The sequence below is a fragment of the Glossina fuscipes genome, unplaced genomic scaffold (genome assembly GCF_014805625.2).
Source record: "Glossina fuscipes isolate IAEA_lab_2018 unplaced genomic scaffold, Yale_Gfus_2 61646, whole genome shotgun sequence".
NCBI lineage: Eukaryota > Metazoa > Arthropoda > Insecta > Diptera > Glossinidae > Glossina > Glossina fuscipes.
The window spans coordinates 298,647-318,277 of NW_024003855.1; the positions used below are offsets into that span (position 1 = coordinate 298,647).

The following is a 19,631-nucleotide window of genomic DNA, read 5'->3' on the forward strand; positions in this document are numbered from 1 at the left end:
TTTAGTTTAATTTGCTTTATCTGAAATATGAATATCATGTTTTTTCTTTTGACTTCAATTTTCTTCGAGTTTAAAAGTGGAATATTTAGGTTGTTTTTTGTTTATTAATTTAGATTCCTATATCTTATTTGCCTCCTTAATTTGTATTATATACTGGCGAGCCTTTAGTCCATTGTTAACACACAGGCCAGCGTTACTTATAAAGTCTTACTACGCTCAAATCATCGGTAGCGTTAATTACGATTTTTTTTAGCCATCAAAATTTTCCTATCTGCGGTCTCTCTGCTAAAGTAGTGGCTTGGGCTTGTAGACATAATTCGCTACCAATCCACTTCAACCCCCAACATTGGTCTACTTCATTTATAGGTTACCTTCTGTTGAGGTTGATTAGGAGGATTACGTATCTGCGTTTGCTTAGAGACATAGCATACCATCACTATACTCAGCATAAGAATAATTTCAGTTGGCAGATATATTTTACGCCACGTGACCAGTGGAAGACTTTTATGTGTTCCCAAAAAAGAGAATTCTATTGAAAGATTTTCTCTGTTATCCAGTCTGCATGAGGTCAATAACAACCTCAGACGAGGTCAACTTCAAACGCCATACATTGACCCTTGTGTCTGTCAATTATTTGACGGCCCGAGCTCTTTCCCTTTTAGTAACATTAATGAAATGGATCTCTTAAAGGCTCTTGTTAAATCCACTATTATAGCGCTCCCTATTTGCTTCCCATCGTTCACTACATTTCGTAAAATCTGTTCTTACTATCTCACACATTACGCCCGGGCAGGAGACTAGCCAAAACTAGGCCAAAAAAGAAACATGGATATTCAATAGCATTAGACAATTTAAGACAATCTGGTAGTAAGACATCTTTTTCCAAAATTCTACAACATATCATGAAACAACAAGTCGTCTTATTTTGTTATGACCAGGCCAATATTCATGATTGTCAGTTTGGATTTCGTGCTCATTACAACACATCTGGTCTCTTAACTTGTATCACTGAGTTAATTAGAAAAATCTTAATCAAAATAAAATCTCCGTATTTATCTCCATGAACCTTTCGAGAACCTTTGACAGAGTCCCTTTATTATTATTTTACTGAAAACATTTATTACAAATTTAACTTTTCTAGAATCTTATGCAATCTTACTTAGTCAATCGCAAACAATTCGTCTTTAGTAACAAAAGTTTCGCTGGAATAGTGAAAATAAACTCTGCAGTCCTTCAAGATTCAATTTCAAGTCCCAACCTCTTTAATCATATCGTGAATGACTTAACTGAAGTATTAGAGACAGACGAACGTAATTATTTTGTTTACTAATTTTGTTACGCCGACAATATTTCCATTTTTTTTGAGCTGTGGTCAGTGAAGAATTGATTCGTATTAAAGTAAAATAAATGAACGCCTAGCACGAATTAATAAGTGGATGCTCAACAATTCGCTTTCTGGTAACGCGTATAAATCATAAGCCTTCTCATCAATCGTCTCTTGGCCTCAAAACATGTGATAAGCACATTGGATTCGCGGAGTCCATGCGATTTCTTAAAATCGATAACAAATGAAATGATCTAGCCCACATATGGATAGTACTGCCACAGAACTTTGCACGACTTTGCGAAATATTTACAATCATAATGTTTTTCTACCAATAAGAATCAAACTTAAATTCGCTTGCGCTCCTTTAATGTGACCTATAAATTATTGTATTCAAGTGGTCACCGGTGTCTTCTATGAAAGCTTGGTAAATCAAATTCAACTATTCACGAGATCGTGAGGTGTATGTATAATATTCGTTTCAGAGATGGGTCCTGTTATGCTTGAATTATCTTAAAATTCTCGTTTGAAAATTACTTTTATATTATTTAGAGTTCTCATTTATCCGTTTAAAGTTCTAGTCACCGCACTTCCTTTAAAGGCGATTTCAATTTAACAGATCTAGTAGGTATCTCTATATCTTATGCATAAGAGAATTTTTTACAAGCCTTGCAGCCGATTTAGTAATTGAATTACTTAAGTATAATTTAATTGTGGAAGCACCCGCATATTTTAAAATGTTAAAAGTGCATAACTCTCGCACCTTGTAAAATATCTAAAGTGTATAATTGTGCAGTTACGAAATATTCTTATTCTTATTCTTATTATAAATTTCGCCAGAGAATAAATTCTAAGACTAAAGTCTTAAAAGCACTAGCATCTAAGGCTTTCGGCTTTTTATTAAAAACTCTACCGCACTTGAGATTTGAACCCACGACTATGTAGTTGCTAATCGAGATTCTTGCCTACTCTGCCACTCAGGCGGATCAGTTACGAAACAAAATATACATATACAACACAAACAGTTCGTGGAACATTGAGATTTCTTTATTGGGAATTAAATTACTTTTCCAATTTATCAAATTACTAAACCGAATTGAGTAAAGCAAAAACAAATGCCCGTTTTTACAAATTGGTTTAATTAATGAATCAGCTACCATTTCTTCAGTAGACAGACATTGCAAAACGACACCTTTCTGTTCGACAACTTCACGTACATAATTGTATTTAAAAGGCGGGCGCTTTCTTCTAGCGCGACGACTACCAAATGTTGCTATATGTTGCGCATTTTGAGAACTTGTATACACTGTTGTAGGTCTTTGATCTCCAAAACCTAATTCTTATATGGTACATCTCAGGTAGGTAGAAACATATTCAATTTAACTACTACATGTGACAATGTTGTCCTGCTTATTCGAGTCCCTTGAGATAGATCCACTCGCGCAAGAGGGACAAAAATCTGTTTGATATTTTTTGTTATTGATGTCTCGCGCCTAATGAAGCTTTTAAGTGGAAATTTCATCTTATATATAGTATATATATATATTCTGTAGGAAGTAATCTTGATTTTTTCTTTCTAAGAGTCCCATTGAATTTAATTTTAGATTTAAAAGCTTATTTTGGAACCCATTGCTGAGCGCTATTTTGGTATATCTGCCAATTCCCTCCTACGATTCTTTATTAATGAGTTGTGTTCATCTTGCATCGCGTTCTACCGCTTTTTTGTTTTCCTGATGATAGATAAGACGAGAATGTAATAGTTAACGTGCGTCGTTAGGAGCAATGTTATGTTCAACGCGTAGAGACAGATAGCGGCTTAGATTATATAGTTTTCAGAGTATAAGACAAACTTTACTAAAAACATTGCGAATGTGGACGCCAAAATTGAGTTTGCGATCAAGGGTTACTCCTAGACGTTGCATTGAATCTACGAAGAGAAGAGAAAGCACTGAATAATAAGGCTTTAGTCTTACTGGAGTTAAAGCAAAGCATATTATCTATCGTTCACGAGCTTACAATTGTTTTCGAACTAATAGAAATTATTTGCACTGTCTCTCTAAAGCAGAAAGAAAGAAGCTGCGTACACAAAAAAACGCAATCGTTACTAACTAAATACCCAAGATCATTTAGGAAGAGATTAAACAGTAGGCGGCCAAAATAAGAACATTACAGTGTACCAAACATAATCTCCGTGAGGAAGAAGTTAGAGTCTTTCGCAGAAACAAACTGCTTACAATCCGAAATATACGGCCACATAAGCTTGTAAGCACTCTGGAAAAAGTTGGATTTATCATACAATTTTTTAAGAAGTTTAGCGTATGGAATTTTTCAAATGTTCTTCCTAGAGCCAGAACAACCAGAACACAGTTCATACCAACCAACAATATTATCCCTTATGATCTCCATGACGGAAATTAAAAGTTTCGAGGTGCACCATCCAGACCGAAGGCCGAACTGGGCATCGTGCAGAGTATTACTGTTATTCGAGAATAAAGAGCTTTATTCCTTCATAATATGCTCCATAACTTTAAAAGGGCAGAATAGGATGCTAATCGGTTATTGTGTGCAAAAGAGGAGCTCTGCTCGGCAATGGCAGAGCTTATTCGACCCATTCTCCACTTTTTGGAAAATTTGGAAGCTATTAGCGTCGTACTCACGACCTCTAAGAGATAATTAGATATACAGAGAAAAATCAAGTTAACAAGTTACTCCATTAAACCCAACCCAAGTAAATGATGTTTTTCGTATAGCACTATAAACAATGTTTTTATTCATAGTCCGGAATGTGAAAAGTAAATCTCTATCTCTAAAATTAAAAAAACTCATTAAAAGCGTTTACATGTACCTCATTAAAGTCGCCACTTCCACGTTTTAGTGTACTTTTATTACGGAACAAGATTAACAGAATGAGCATTTCCCAAAAAGTTAGCATACGCTTGATTTTTTGCCTTTTGCATTACGTACCTTTTACACAATGTACAGGAGATTCGCCAGTCAATAGTATTGCAAGACTGCAGATATTGTTCATAAGCAACGTCATTGAGTGACTTTTTATACAAAACATTGCAGGAATGGGCCCCATCAAGAGCACCATTATCAGACGAATATTTAGAAACGGGAGTACGATGTAGAATGTTGTGCAACACACTGGTTAGAAATTCAAGGTGAAGGTCTAAGCAATTTTAAAAACATGTTAGACTCGAATGAAGCCACATAAATAAATAATGATTGCCTTAATATTGGCCTTATTAATGTTTTTGTAATAGACTTCGTCTCCAACTCTGATGACGTTCACAAAATTGATAATGAGATTGAGAAGCTAGGATTCGAGAAACTAGAAGCAACAGCTGGACAATATTGTTCAGAAGTGAGATACGCACTTATGAGAAAGAAACCGATACGTGAAGTGGATCTTACTATGTACGTTAAAGGCTTTACCTGCGTGGAATCAACTGTAATTGAAATCTCTAGTGATTACAGTATTAGCGCATATGGTAAGCAGATCACTATGCATTCTCTCGAAAGCGGGCATATCTTCTTTAGGCAAATAGACTAATACTCTTATAATTCAGATGTACAACGTTCAAATTAAACCACAAAAATTGAGGCAGTTCCGAAAGTATTTCTTTATGGCAATTGGTCCAAGATTCGAGGCTAAAGGTATTGAAATATGACTTACAACAGAGCACATTAGAAAAATTAAAAATAACAATACAAGCAGTTGTAATAAAGAGATTATTACAAGAAAGCCACCAAATCAGATTAACTTAATTTATTATATGAAGATTCAATATTTGTGCAAATTTCACATAAATGTCATTTTAAGAACACTACAATCCAGTATATAAAAAACCAACAACAAAAAATACAACAGAAAAGGCTGAGATATAGTAAGAGGGTTAAACAAGATGTTGGAGAAAGATTTTACCTCTTTAGACATGTTTAGAAACGCGCATAGATCATATTTTGGCCAAATCATTGTTGAAGGTCTTGAAATTCTTGCCATTCTTTTTTATGTTCCTGCATAAAAAATTCAGCTTCAGACAAGTGGGTGGTAAAAGTTTATTGATATAAATTCGAAAAATTATCTCACTATCAATGATATCCGAAAGAATCATCGCATGTGTGGTAAGATAGTTCTTCCATAACAAAGCCCTCAAAGCCACGCTGTTAAATTTCCACAAGATGTCGTACTTCTTATGTAGGTCTGCGAAAGAAGAGCACTGAATTCTCAATTCACATTGCATACCCCTCTTGTGACGTCTTGACACAATCCGTTTTTGCCATATTGAGCACAGGGGACAATTAGTTGTGCCTTTTTAAGCACCATCCTGCACAAACTGCAAGGCATACTCGAATACAACCAACTAGAGCTTCACAAACCCACAGAGAAGCAAAATAAGAAGAGAAAGCAAGAGCAATGAGACAGAAAACACAAGCAACTACGTTTTATAGATAGGGATATGATAACTTTCAAGAAACTGGCGGACTTGAAGTGCATCACGCATAAACAAATAACTAAAAAATGCACCTTCTTTAAAACTTTAAAGCAGGTAAGCGACAATTTCTTATTTACACGTGATAAACTCGCCAATTTTTACTCCCAATTTATTTCTTTGTTGCTTCTATTAGCATAAAATTAATTTTCTATAAATTTAACATTACTATTTTAATAGACGTTTAATTTGTCGGTGAATGGTATTTTTCACTTCCACAATTTTAAGGAAGCTTTGCTTTACCATAGTTGTAGGGATTTTTCTGAAAGTGCTTGAATCTTAATTCAAATCCACCATTAATTTAATGTTTATTGGCAATTTCTAAGAGCCTTAATGTTAAGGTTGGTAAATTTGGCAGGTCATTAGCTGTTTGCATTGCGACGTTAATTGCTGCGAACTTTTCCGGTAAAGTATCTAGTAAAAGGATACAAAGTGATCAGGTCTTCGCTAATTTGCGTTAAATATGAAACACATACATTGTCAATGTTAGCTGTGTTCGGTAACATTCTATTTTCTTTTTTGTTGACTTATGGTACTACACGCCTTCTAAATATTTCTAGATTCCTGTAAACGTTTCTTTACCATTAACTAAAGTATCGAGTTTTGCGTATACAGCCTTTCCTGTGTATTCTTGTAGTTTTTCACTTGAGAAAAGTTTGCATTTGCCTTCCATGTTTCATATCTCCTACCATCGAAGAGTGGTAGTTCGCCTATATTAATTGTTTTAATTTGCTTATTTGCTTTCATTTGTTTTATTTTTTTATACCCACCACTGTAAGATGGGGGATTTTGTTTTTTTTTTTCATAATACATGTAACACCCAAAATGATGCTTCAGGACACTATAAAGTATATATATTCTTGATCACCGCGAAATTCTGAATTGGCTAAGCCAGGTTTGTCCGTCCGTACAAATATGTGTCTGTGTGTTATTGGCACTCTCCTGGTCGCAAAAAGGAAATTTTCGACTTTAGATTTGGTAGCAACATTGGAAGTTTTCGCCCGCAGGTTGGTATTGAAAATTGACCAAATTGGTCAGAACAGAAGCGCGCAGTGGACCATCAAGTGAATGCAACTCTGTTTTTTCTAACAAAAATTTTTGGATTTTTGCTGGATCTTCAGAAATTATCAAAGTTAGAAGGCTGAAACTTTTCACATTTGCTTTACGAGACACTTTACAAGTTACACACAAAGTTACGAGTGATTAATTTAATTTTTTTCCACTTTTTTGAAGTTTAATGCTTATTTATCACAAAGCAAACAAGACAAAACATTTAAAGCTATTTTCTACACTCCTGAAATGGATATATATTATCTGCATAAAAATGGCTTCATTTTAAAATGAATACGTTAGACACCGCGATTAATTTTTTCTTAATAATACCAAACATATGGGGAACCAATAAAAGAATTTGGAGAGTAGATTGCGAAAAGCATGCGAGATTCGGCTCCTGCCGAATACAATACAATTTCTTACTCGTTTTTCTCTAGCGCAGAATCAAAACCTATTGAATATTGAAGTTACGGAGTGTTCTCTTATATGAAACAAATTAACTATATTCTGGTGTTTTATTTTGAGGAAATACATACTTTTATATCTAACTATATCGTCCTGAGTGGCCGAGTAGGCAAGGCTCTCGACTAGCAGGTCAATGGTCGTGGGTTCAAATCTCAAGAGCGGTAGAGTTTTTAATAAAGCCGAAAGCCTTCGATGCCTAGACTTTAGTCTTAGAATTTATTCTCTAACTAAATTTATAATAATAATAATAATAATAATAATAATAATAATATATGCAACTATGTTTTTTTACAAAGAGTTAGCATTTTCATTAATAAGTTGCTTTTTTCTAAGGTACATTTCAACACATTTCTATTAGAAAAACAATTGCATCCCGTAATCGATAATGAATTTAATACATACTTTGAAGTGCTCTTGAATTATTTCAATAAAATCTTTATTATTCAACCAGAGCTCTCACTCTCTTTATTTTGTATTAATGACTAGTAATTCCAACTCTACTGGTCAACATTAAAATGTGGGCTCGCACAAGGGGAACTGTAATAATAGGTCAAATTATTAAACATTAAGGCGTTGCTCTCTTTCTCGCTCTCTTTATATGTGTTTCTATCTCTATACAAGTTTGAAATATAGCGTTTTCCTTTACAAAGAGGACCATTGCAACATATACATAAAGAACGGAAGAAATATAAATAAAATACAAGTAACAACACCAAGTCCGTCTGTGGGCGAATTTTTTATACACGCCACCTTTATTTTAAAGGAAACACAAATAAAATTAAGCTTTGACTCATAGTAGGTGGACGTGACCGATGCGTTTAATTTTCTATAGGTAAGAATGCATCTGCTGCAGTTTATGAGTAGTAATGCAAAACCCACATTTTTTTAAGGAAATCCTCATCCTTCGGTGGCTACAAAAAGTAAATGAACAATTTCAAGTTAAGCTTAAGTTATATGAACGACTCTAACAGTTTTCATTTATAAATAGAATGCGTTTAGATATTATTTAGGAATCGACAGGAGCAAGAGAAAGTTTATAGCCACTTGTAATGGCTTATTTTGTGCTCTTTGTAGTTTCCTGAGGTGGCACTGAGAATATGAACTCAAGAGATATTCCTAAAGTGAAACCTGAAAAATAACTTTTGCTAAAATATGTATTGTTGGCACTTACTTCCAATTTTCTATTTAATACTAAGCACGAAAATTTTGATACATAGGTTTATTGCGTTAACAACGCCGGCTCGTAGAAATAACTTTATTTTGTCTAAAATAATGACCAAATATCTATTAGCTTATACACAAAAGCAATGTCAGGCTTAGGCCAAATCGATTCAGATATCCATCTTTGACAGATTTAGAAGCATCGTTGAGAGCAAATTGTTAGATCTGCTGTGGTGTATGTTTTCGAAAAAGCAGTTGAAAAAAGAGATTGAGTCTTTAAGAAGAATTCTCATCGCTTATTTCTGTTATAAGGTGGTATCTACAGCTGGGGCATGACTCAGGGCTTCCAAGGTTTCGTTCAAAGAAATTTGTTTATAAATCAAACAATTTCGTGTTTTTACTTACAATATGTAGTTTTAATTGGTTGGAGTACTATATGTGGGCTTAAAGTGTTAATTCTTCCAGAGACACACCAGCGAGCTAGCGATGGAAGAAGAAAGAAATCGACATGTGGGAAATGACAAGCACAACACTTGGCAATTGCAAATTGTCGCCTGCAATCTGTAATTTTATTGCAGCGGATGCATCAGGTAACCAGTTAAGTTTCTGATGGTTGTCTAAGTTTATATGGTGAGGGTTTTCTTTCGAGTCGGGAGTCTATAAAATAACATCCCCACGCACGCTATCACCTTACAGATCCTGTTCCTTCCAAAATAAAACAAGAACTCCTATCCAATGAATTTAAGTGTTTGACCTGATGTGTAGGTTTGGCGCCACTGAGCAGCTAAATAACAATGCGAAATGAGAAATATAAACAGGTATTACGTATCTATATTTAGATAACGCAGAAAAATTTGGCAACGATCACATGGGCATATTCCGAAACAAGAACGGACTATAGCACCACAAAATTGTGCCCTATTCTCCTTAACAAAATAATGTAACTGAAGCCATCAATTGAACATTTACGAGATTACGGGACCCATGTAATTTCACGCAAACCTCCCAGCATCTACCGAAGCCATCTTATCGGCAATTCACTTTGTTAATCGCATTGCAAAATATGCGATTAGAAAGGGCCTTCCAGAAATTTGACGCTGCTGCTTCCAAAAATTTGATGATGCACACGCTGCTTAAAAAAGACTAAACTTAAGTTCTTAAAAACAATGCGCTAAGTTGCACATTTCAAATAAATGGCTTTGGTTTTTGAGCAACGTGAATCTAAGTAAACGTTTATCACGCTCAAGAGAGGTGCTAGTGAAAAATTAAAAAGAATCCATGTACTTATTAGACAAAATGCTTTATCTCAAAAGACGAAATCGTCAAAAAAAAATTTTACGATTTTTTTTTCGCAAAGCCAGAAACGATACGGTGAAGTACCTTTTATTCTTATTTAGAAAAAAGAACTGTGAGAATTAAACGTGCATGTCGCAATGAGCACCTATTACCACTTAGTATATACTTTTCTTTTCACCGCATTTTACTATTTTGTATTATAAAAAATTCTAATTTAGTGTAATTTCAACCTTCATAAACCATTTGGGACTAAATATTTCGAATAAATGAGAAAATTTTTTCGTCATAACAGAAAATATGTTGAAAAACTTTTTCACTCTTCTCTAAAATTGTCGAGCGATATTAACAATTCATTCTAGCTCTAGACTAAATAACACAAAAAAATTACCTTGTTATAGGGTGTTTGTTTACACTGTTCTGTATAAGAAAATTGCAATAACAAGTTTATGAACAAATCTTTATCAACTTTTCTACTATTATTCTTATTATTATTACTATAAATTTAGCCAGAGAATAAATTCTAAGACTGAATATGAAATATGACTTACTCTGCTGAGGCATTTACATACATTAAGTAATGAAAAATAGGTGCGATGCGAACAATCATATTGGAGAGAACGTTGACACCGATAGCAAGGTCGAGCATTCTTGGCGCGGGCTACGGTAGTTCAAATATAAAGGGAAATAAAAGAATAGAATCAAAAATCGCACATGCGTTACTCGCTCTGTTGAGCCGCTGGTAAAACAAAGAAAAGCCGGAAACTGATATAGCTATAGCAGAGCGAAGACACTTCCGCAAACGCAGGTCGAATAAAAATAAATTTTAATGAATTTACCTTCGCAAGAAGAATGACGAAAAAATAGATTTAATATTACTTCCACGTTCAGGTAAACACAAATTTCTATCGTTTATTCAACGTTTAAAATAATAAAATGTCCAATGCTTCCGTCATTGCACAAATTGTGATGTCTCGACTGGGACTATTATGATTATAAATATAGGAATAATTAAGAGCAGACAAATATATATATACATAAGTATATCTGAATTCTTTTGGATATATGTGATGATATGTCTGACATTGCAAGAACAAAAGACAAAATCTGAGTATGCGACGTGATTTGCATGCGCATTCGTATATGTATATTTAAATTGAATGTTTAAAATGTTTGCTTTTAAAGGGTTTTGTTGATAAGACAAAGTATGATAAATGGGAAGCTAAAAAGAAATGAAAAAAAAAATACAGAATCTTTGGCTTCAGAAAATTACCTATTTAAAGACGAAGTTCACATTGAAGTATCTAGCGATAATAAAACTTACTTAACGTTAATGTCAATTCAGTGTTATCAACTTCGTTAATTAATATAAATGATGAAGCGAACATATATTATATATAGTTCGCTTGAGTGGCCGAGTAGGCAAGAGTCTCGACTAGCAACTCAATGGTTGTGACTTCAAATCTCAAGTGCGGTAGAGTTTTTAAAAAAACCGAAAGCCTTAGATGTTAGTACTTTAGGTCTTAGAAATTATTTTCTGGCTAAATTTATAAAAATAATAATCATAATATTTTATATATATTCTGCAATATTTCTTTGTTCTTTTCTTACGTTTTGAGTATGTGTGTCTGCATGCTTATGTGTTATGTATGTGCATTTTTAGCTTTTCTAGCTAAAAAAAAAATAATAAAATCAGGAGAAAACTTATTTTACTATTAATAAAGAAATATGTGTTAATTAGCATATTATATTCATTTAAAGAAAATATTATAATTTTTTAGCAACTTACTGAATACCGGGTGACATATCTCTATTTATTTGTTATTTGACAGATATTTGTTATTTGCCACATATTGCTTGAACCAGCGCAATAACATTCAACAAAACAAACCGTAAGTAATCGTAATTCTTGTAAATGGCTTGTGGATTTTTCATGATTTTTCATAGATATTTAAACATTTAATACAAATAAAACTTTACGGCAACATAAGGGTAGATGAAGAAAGCTATTTTCAATGACGTGCATATTCAGTGGAAAAGTCTTATAACAGCCTAAAAGAAGAATTATTTGAAAATTTATTTGAGATTAAAACGAACGTGATAGAATTACAATATTCAGGGAGGATACCGAGTATTTAAACATTAAAAACAAATTTTTATAAGATTTAATAACAAATGGCAATACTGGAACTATTTTCGCGAAGCATCTTTAAGTGTTTTTAGGTGCCAGTTCGAATCTACAAAAAAATCACTTAATCTACTTCTCTACATAGTTAGAGATTTGCACGGGAGCTTCTAAAAATTATGATATTTGTATAATTCGTGAGTACTTAAGTAAAAAATTCAAAATTTTATATAAAATAGAGCCAATATTTTGTTATAATATAAAAAATTTGTAATTTACCTTACCCAAAGTCCTGCAAGGATTTCTTCAAAACATGATATTTCAAAGATATAGTATGAAATTCAAGTGAAAAGAATGGAAAATTGTCTTCGCTTGGGCAGTTTTGAACAGTCATGCTTCGAGAAAAACGAATTTGAAGCTTTTAAAATCATGAAAGGCTTGTCTACAATAAAGTTTGTATCATTTTTTCATTAATCTGCTATATCAACATCATAAGAAGGACCTGTCAAGTCCAAACATTCCTCCCCATGTTCTTCACGCGAAGATTATAAGCTCAAAAGTGCCTTTGTGTTGCAGCAGTCGAAAGTAGGATTGAACCTTTTGCACTTTAGGTGCTCCAAAATAACAAAGAGAAGACAAGAAAACATATAATTCTATAATAAGTTTATTCAAACTGTTAACTTCCTGCCATCATTGAAAGCGTTTGTATCATTCTCTGCATTATATCTACTCAACGGTCGTGTCAACGGAGCCCTGTTAATGTATTTTCATATGGATTTATAAAAACATCTAATCGCTTTTTACGGAAATCTGTAGGTAGCTTATAACTTGATGCGTTTTGACACAGGCCGTCTTAATGGGGCAAACCCCGAATAGAAAAGTTTTTCTCTGCTAATGAATTTTTCCCACAGACTCCAAAAGATTCAAGATATTAATCAAGTCAATAAAAAAAAATTCTGTAAATTTAATACGTCTTTTCGTTGTCAAACCTTCAGTAAAATATGTAAAAAGTAGAAACAAGCATAGATTGCATGAAGTAGTTTATTCAATTTTTGCATAGTGCGTTTGTTTTAATAATAAAGTAATACAATTGCCGTATATAATTTTATTTTCTATTTTCTTAGTTGAAGCTAAGAGACGAAACGGCATTTATATATAAATATTATCCACTACTAGCCTCCGGAAGATAAGATTCTAAAGTTAGAAAAAAAAAAAAAAAAAAATTCGAAACTCTATATCCGCATTGTGCAGGGCACCACTACAAGGACGGAGCTTTCATATGTAGTTATTACCAACACCCTGCACACTATCCTAACACATAGATAACACGACAGAGTGTCACTGCATAATATGTTAACACTAAACGTACCATGCGCGGTCAAATAACCGTTTTTAAAATTTTGTTTAAAATTTCTCGCATTCAACGTTATTGTATAATCATGTAGCTTATTGACTTTTCGTAAAATATACATACATCAAAAAGCGGGAACGAGTTTTTATTGTAGCATCAGAAAAATATTTTGTTTACTATCTACTATACTAAGATACATACGTTTTTTTTGAAGCCGTCATTTGACCGCTCATGGTAGGATGAAATGTCGGTACGTTTAGTGTTAACGATTTCAAGACAGACCATAGATTTATAGTTAGCATAATTTTGAACTATACGCAATAAAACCATAGTCAAAGAACTCTCCATTTTTGCAAGTTATTTGCGAGCTAAATTAACCATTAACGCAACACCCAAAAAAAAAATTACAGCTACAATGTGAAAATCAATTTGTATTAATTAGAATTACATCCCAACCCCACCAAAACTAAAGCCTATTCTCTTACAATTTCGAAATTAAACCCTGCAACAATAATGAAAGCGAACTAACTCTCAATAAAATCAAATATTTACGCAACAACGTTGTATCAAATTAAAGAAAGACCATCGGAATTGAATTAATGTTATTACCTGCTTAAAATTTAGGCTAATATATAAATGAATGAAAGCAAGAAATCGAAAAAATGGGACGGCTTCTGAGAAATAACACAGAACCAAAACTGCATTTAACTTTTTCCCGTAAAATAGGCGAAGTTTTCTGAAAAAATGTGTTTACTTTCATTCTTGATATGTTAGGTATATCACGACTTTATCGTGCTAAATAAGCTTTCAAATTTGTGTTGACTTTTTAGGCGAAAATATTGAACAATTTTCCACTTTTCGTGCTCTGCAAGTATATTGGATTTTTTATGTAGACGTATCCTATTTTCAAACCTGATTTGTAGAACATAGAAGGAGGTGTACAAAATTTGAGCATAATATATAAATATTATAATTGTGGGAACTAGTGGTTGAGCGGACTTACAGACCAATCGACTTAAGAACAGGCAGCTCGATTCGTAACCAATTTACATGACTGACCTATCAGAAGCTATATACTTCTTTGTTGGTATATATATATATATATATATATATATATATATATATATTTATATAACTTTCTTTAATTAAAACTCCTTTGCTTTCAAAATAAATTTAATACCGCATTGATGAAAACGTGTACGACCGAAGATTCGCTTATACACCTCATATTATTAGTTTGATGAGGAATGGACTTTAAACCAATTAATAACTTTAATCACTTTAAGTTTAACAAATTGCTTTGATTGCTATTACTTTATTCAATTTGTTTTTTTTATGTTAGAGATATTTTGATGGACAAAAGTATACTTCGACGAAATATATATTAGGAACGTATTCGGCTTTCTATGATAGGTATTCAATCAAAAGAAAATCGTAACTTTATTTACTGTCTTCACTACAATGAGAATTTCCCTGTGAAAATTCGTCCGTTTTAAGATAAACTATTTATACCTCTCGATGTTCCAAGATGTAAACCTTAGTTTATTTTGCGTAACCGCTTCTCTTTCACTCTTTACAAGTTGTATACAATCGAAAGAAAAACAATTGAAGTATTTACAATTACGAGCGTATATATATATATATATGTATGCATTGATGTATATGAAATATTTTAAAATTTTAATAGACAAAAGGAGAGCATGAATGCCTCGATGAATGAGTGAATTTTTTCAGAATTGCTCTGATTACAAATGCTAAAAAACTGCATTATAAAAATATCTTTTTTATTTACTCTTGCATTTAAAACACGTCACTCTCAACACATATCACTAGGGATTCCATGATAGCAGGACCAGTGATAAAACATATCACTGACAAAAAATAAGCTACGTTTGTGTCCACGGTTCAGTTTCTTTCTTCTTCGGTTTAATTTTTGGTTTATTAAATTATAGGTACCGATGCGCCATAATATTAAAGGGTATTGCGTAAGCAGAGTTGAATACTGATCGAAAAATTAAACTTTTTGTAAAACCATGACTTTTAATAAAAACAACAATAGACCCACTGCAAAAGGTATCATGGTTTATGTTAAAAAAAATTTTTTTTGTCGTTTTTATATGTAGTTTTTATAAGAACAATACCGATAACAACCGCTCTGTATAACTTCTAGGAACTCGAATACGCAATTGATAAACCTTTAGTATTTAAATATTGATTTGTTTGTGGGTTAGCAATCTTTCATTGGGAAAGGGAACCATAACTCTGTATATACACATACAATTACTAAAACAACAACGACAGCTTCAGGCGCGACGTTACTGTGAAAAGACTACGTATTAGTTTATAGTCGCTACTACTTATTTGCTGAATATAATTTTCCATAATCCTCTGCTTTCACTTTATGTGTGAGCTTATTGTTAGCACATGCTCACACTTATCAGAACATATCACGAAAGCTCTTATTCACTCATTTATAGCATATACATTTTTCTTAGTTTTATAAGACTGACATACCCAATTTATCACCCAAGCAAAAATAAAACATCTTAATAATATCCTTGGGTTATAATTTGGCAATACTACAGAGATGTCCTTTAAAGTAAACAAAGTAACATGTAGAGAGGCCTATTTGTAATAAATTATATAAAAACATTTTTTTTAACAAACTATTATTTAAGTGAACTAAAAGATGGAAAAAATTACTGTACATAAAAGCTTGGATAGTGTAAGGTTTTAATATGTAAGAAATAGGGTTTTTCAAACGCCCAAAACTTTATGTAAAGGCAGACAAAAGTAGCTGTAATAAAATTTTCCAGCTTTAGGCGATTATTATTATGACTTTTACTCATGCACCTTTCCAGCATCTGTACATCAGAATATTCCTCGCAGCTTAACCAAGATAAAGTGCCTAGAGAAGCTATTAGGGACATTAAAGCTTATTTCACCAAGTAATAAAGTCGAGTCAATAGCACCATTTATTACTTTGATTAAAAAGGAAACGCCAAGAACAAACCTACGTTTCTCAAGAGACGGTAAGGATAGCAGAAGCAACCTATTTTTATAGGGAAGAAGAGAGGCAATCGGATCCCAACCCAAATTTCTAAGGGCAAACAGCAAGAATTGCTTTTGAACAGATTCAATTGAATCTGCATAACACCTATATGAAGCAGACCACACAACAGAGGCATACTCGAGTATGGGTCTAACCAAACAAATGTACAGTCTTTTCGTAATATAAGGATCATCAAGCTCTTTGGACCACCTTTTTATAAAACCAAGCACGGACCTAGATTTGCTTATCGAGACCTCAATATGCAAGTTAAAACGTAACCTATGGTCAAATAGAACGCCTAAATCTGTGATCGAATCGACGTCCTCCAACTTATGCAAATCTATGAAATACTGAGTAACGAATGACTTCTTGAGAAAGAAAGCTCTTTACATTTACTCAGATTTAGTTTCAGAAGATTCACAGAGCACCATGCAACAAAATTATCCAAGTCACCTTGAAGCTGATGTGATTGCGATTCAACAGAGAAAGAGGAAAACAGTTTCACATCATCCGCGTACATTAAGGTCTGGCTAGAATTAACCACCGATGGAAGATCGTTAACGTATAAACTAAATAAAATGGGACCTAAGTGACTTCCTTGAGATATGCCACACATAACGGGGAATTCATCCGAGGTGATAAAGTTGAACAAAACCCTGAAGGATCTGTTATGCAGATAAAAGCTTATCCATTTCACTAAATAGAAAGGGAAGAGAGGCTTGGAGTTTAAAGAGATGTAAACTGCGGTTAACCATATCAAACGCTTTGCTTAAATCAGTGTATATCACATCTGTGCGAAAGCCACTAGAAAAAGCCTTGAAAACATGACAAGTAAACTCTAACAAGTTAGTGACTGCAGATCGCCCTTTTTGAAAGCCCTGCTGGTGCGGAGAAATATACGAATTAATGCAAAGGCCAAATGCTGAGTCACAATTCGTTCGAACAACTTGGGCAAGACACTCAACTTGGCTATGCCTCTGTAGTTCTCAACAAATTGTCTACTTCCACTGTTGTCGATAGGAATAAGGAAATTACTCTTCCAACACGAAGGGAAAACACCTAAATTCAAGGACAGGTTAAAAATCTTTGAAATCACACCACATAACTCGACAGCGCAAGATTTAGGTACACATGATGGAATTCCATCAGGTCCAGGCGCACAACAATATTTTAGAGAACTTAACCCTTTAAAAACGTCATCTTCCGAAATAACCAAGTAAGGAATTGAGACAGAGTTCGTTAGAGGATATGGGTAGTTTGCTGATAAATTGAAATTAGCAATCGAAAAGTTTCGTCGGAAATACTCAGCAAACAGATTTGAGATTTTAAAATCATCCGAGGAATCAGAGCCATTAAAAGAAACATGAGACGGATATGTGGAAATTTTTCTTTTAAAGTTAACAAATTTAAAAAAGTATTTAGGATTAGCAAACAGAGAGGATTTAATGAACTAAAGGTATCTGCAATAATAATGGTGGTTGAGGGAGTTAAATCTATGCCTCGCCACCGAGTAAGCGAAACAGTCGAGCGACTTTTCGAATATTTTTTGAATAGCGTGTTTTTTCTATTCTTGTAATATTTCATTGTCTTATTAAATCAGGGGGGACACCTGCTTCGAGGTCGGCAATGCTTAATCGGAGCAGATTCAGCAGTATCTAGATTTAATGAACGATGACAATAAGCTTTCAATACTTCCGGTTGAGAAATCAAGCCTCATATATGAAAGACGATGTTTTAACAACACAATATTGATTTTATGAAAATCATAACATTTATTTAAAAAAGGTTGTTTTGGCACATTAAGGTAGTTTAACGAACCATCATTCTTATGATGAAAGGAAACGCACATTGATGGATGATAAGGGTCCTCAGCAAAAATGAAAGGTGGGCAACGTGTTTTGTTAACATTTAATTTCATTGTTGTTCTTTGTTGTTGATTTCGTTTCCCGTTCTGGAGACGCCTCTTTCGTTGTGTCCTAGTTAACTCCATAATTTACCTTCCCTTCCAACATTGCCTCTTCGAATTCCATCTTTACACTCCCCAATTTGCTCTGTGCATATTTATCAACAAAGGATTGTTGTCTTTCTGATAATTGCATACTTTGCTTTCTCACTCAATAAAATATTAACTAAGAAAAGAATATATATATTATATTAGTTGCTTCCATTTATTATAATCATTTTGTCTCTTGAATCTTTCGATTTTAGCAGTTTGTAACACAGTACATGTTGCTGATTCCTCGTTATGCAGACCAAAACTTGATTGCCATGAATATTCCACTTCGTTTTCGAGGTGAATGACTCTCTTGAACTTTTTGTGCTTGGGTTTGTCGCAGTTAAACCAATTTTCATCGCCTTGCAAACAATGAAACCGCAATATTGAAATGGGTTAAAGTGGTATTTTCAGTCAATTCGTTTGCTAGCAATTCTCCCTCCTTTTGGATGTTTGTCATCGTGTGTAAACGTCTAAAAACTGCTGATTCATCAAATGCTAAGCTATTTGAAAGTCCTTTGACAGTTTGAGTTGGGTTTTCGTTATTGTCATAAATCCTCTGACTTATATTTGCTAATCGTTTTATAAGATTTTTGTGATATATTTATATTGCCGCATACAGATTTCGGCGAAAATTTTGAGTTTGAAAAGCAATTGTTAAGCACATGTTACAAACAATTAGATCGAGCGATGCTTTAAAACCATTTAGAATTTTGCCCTTTTTTTTACTTGTTTGTCTCTTTATTTCATTGAAGCGCAGACCCAGCTTTTCTTTTGTTGGGTTTTAGCAGCCACAAATTAATAAAATATCGACACAAGTGTTGACAACGAAGATGAAAATCTTACGTGAAGCAAACACGAACGCTTATCATCTGTTCTATCGCGAACAAAAGTTAGCTAAGGGACACGTAATTATACCGCTGATTGTGTACCTTTTGGACAACTAGTCTTGATGACGTGACATAAAAGCCATTTGGTTTGTAAGGACTTCGTCTTTTGATATATATTTTAAAAAATTAAAGGAAAAATAGAAGGCACATTTGACCAACACGATTACAATCATCAACAAAATTATATAAACGTATATAAAAACCAAGTTGCATAAAATTCGGAACACAAACTATTTTCAATAAACCAAAAAAAAGAAAAAATGAAAGAGAACAAACAAAAAGTGAGATTAATTGCTTTAAAACAAGTAAAGTAAGTGTGCGTGCGCAGTTAAGACAATTACAAGTGGTTTGTCGAACAGCTGAATAGAGTAGTGAAATCTAAATATTTATTGCCTGAATATTCCCTTGAAAATTAGAGTGTACGGTAA

At 33.4% G+C, this 19,631-nt stretch overlaps 1 protein-coding gene across 7 annotated transcripts in view; it reads right to left on the minus strand.

The window, feature by feature from the left end:
• LOC119643792 overlaps positions 1 to 15,583 on the minus strand; it is a 296,314-nt gene extending 280,731 nt beyond the window's left edge. For 4 of the 7 annotated variants that reach the window (XM_038043274.1, XM_038043272.1, XM_038043282.1 and 1 more), the window contains exon 1: positions 15,061 to 15,398. The gene's annotated coding sequence lies outside the window, so the exon portion shown is untranslated. The other 3 variants (XM_038043273.1, XM_038043281.1, XM_038043277.1) reach the window with 2 other exon arrangements.
• Positions 15,584 to 19,631: the final 4,048 nt, after the last annotated feature.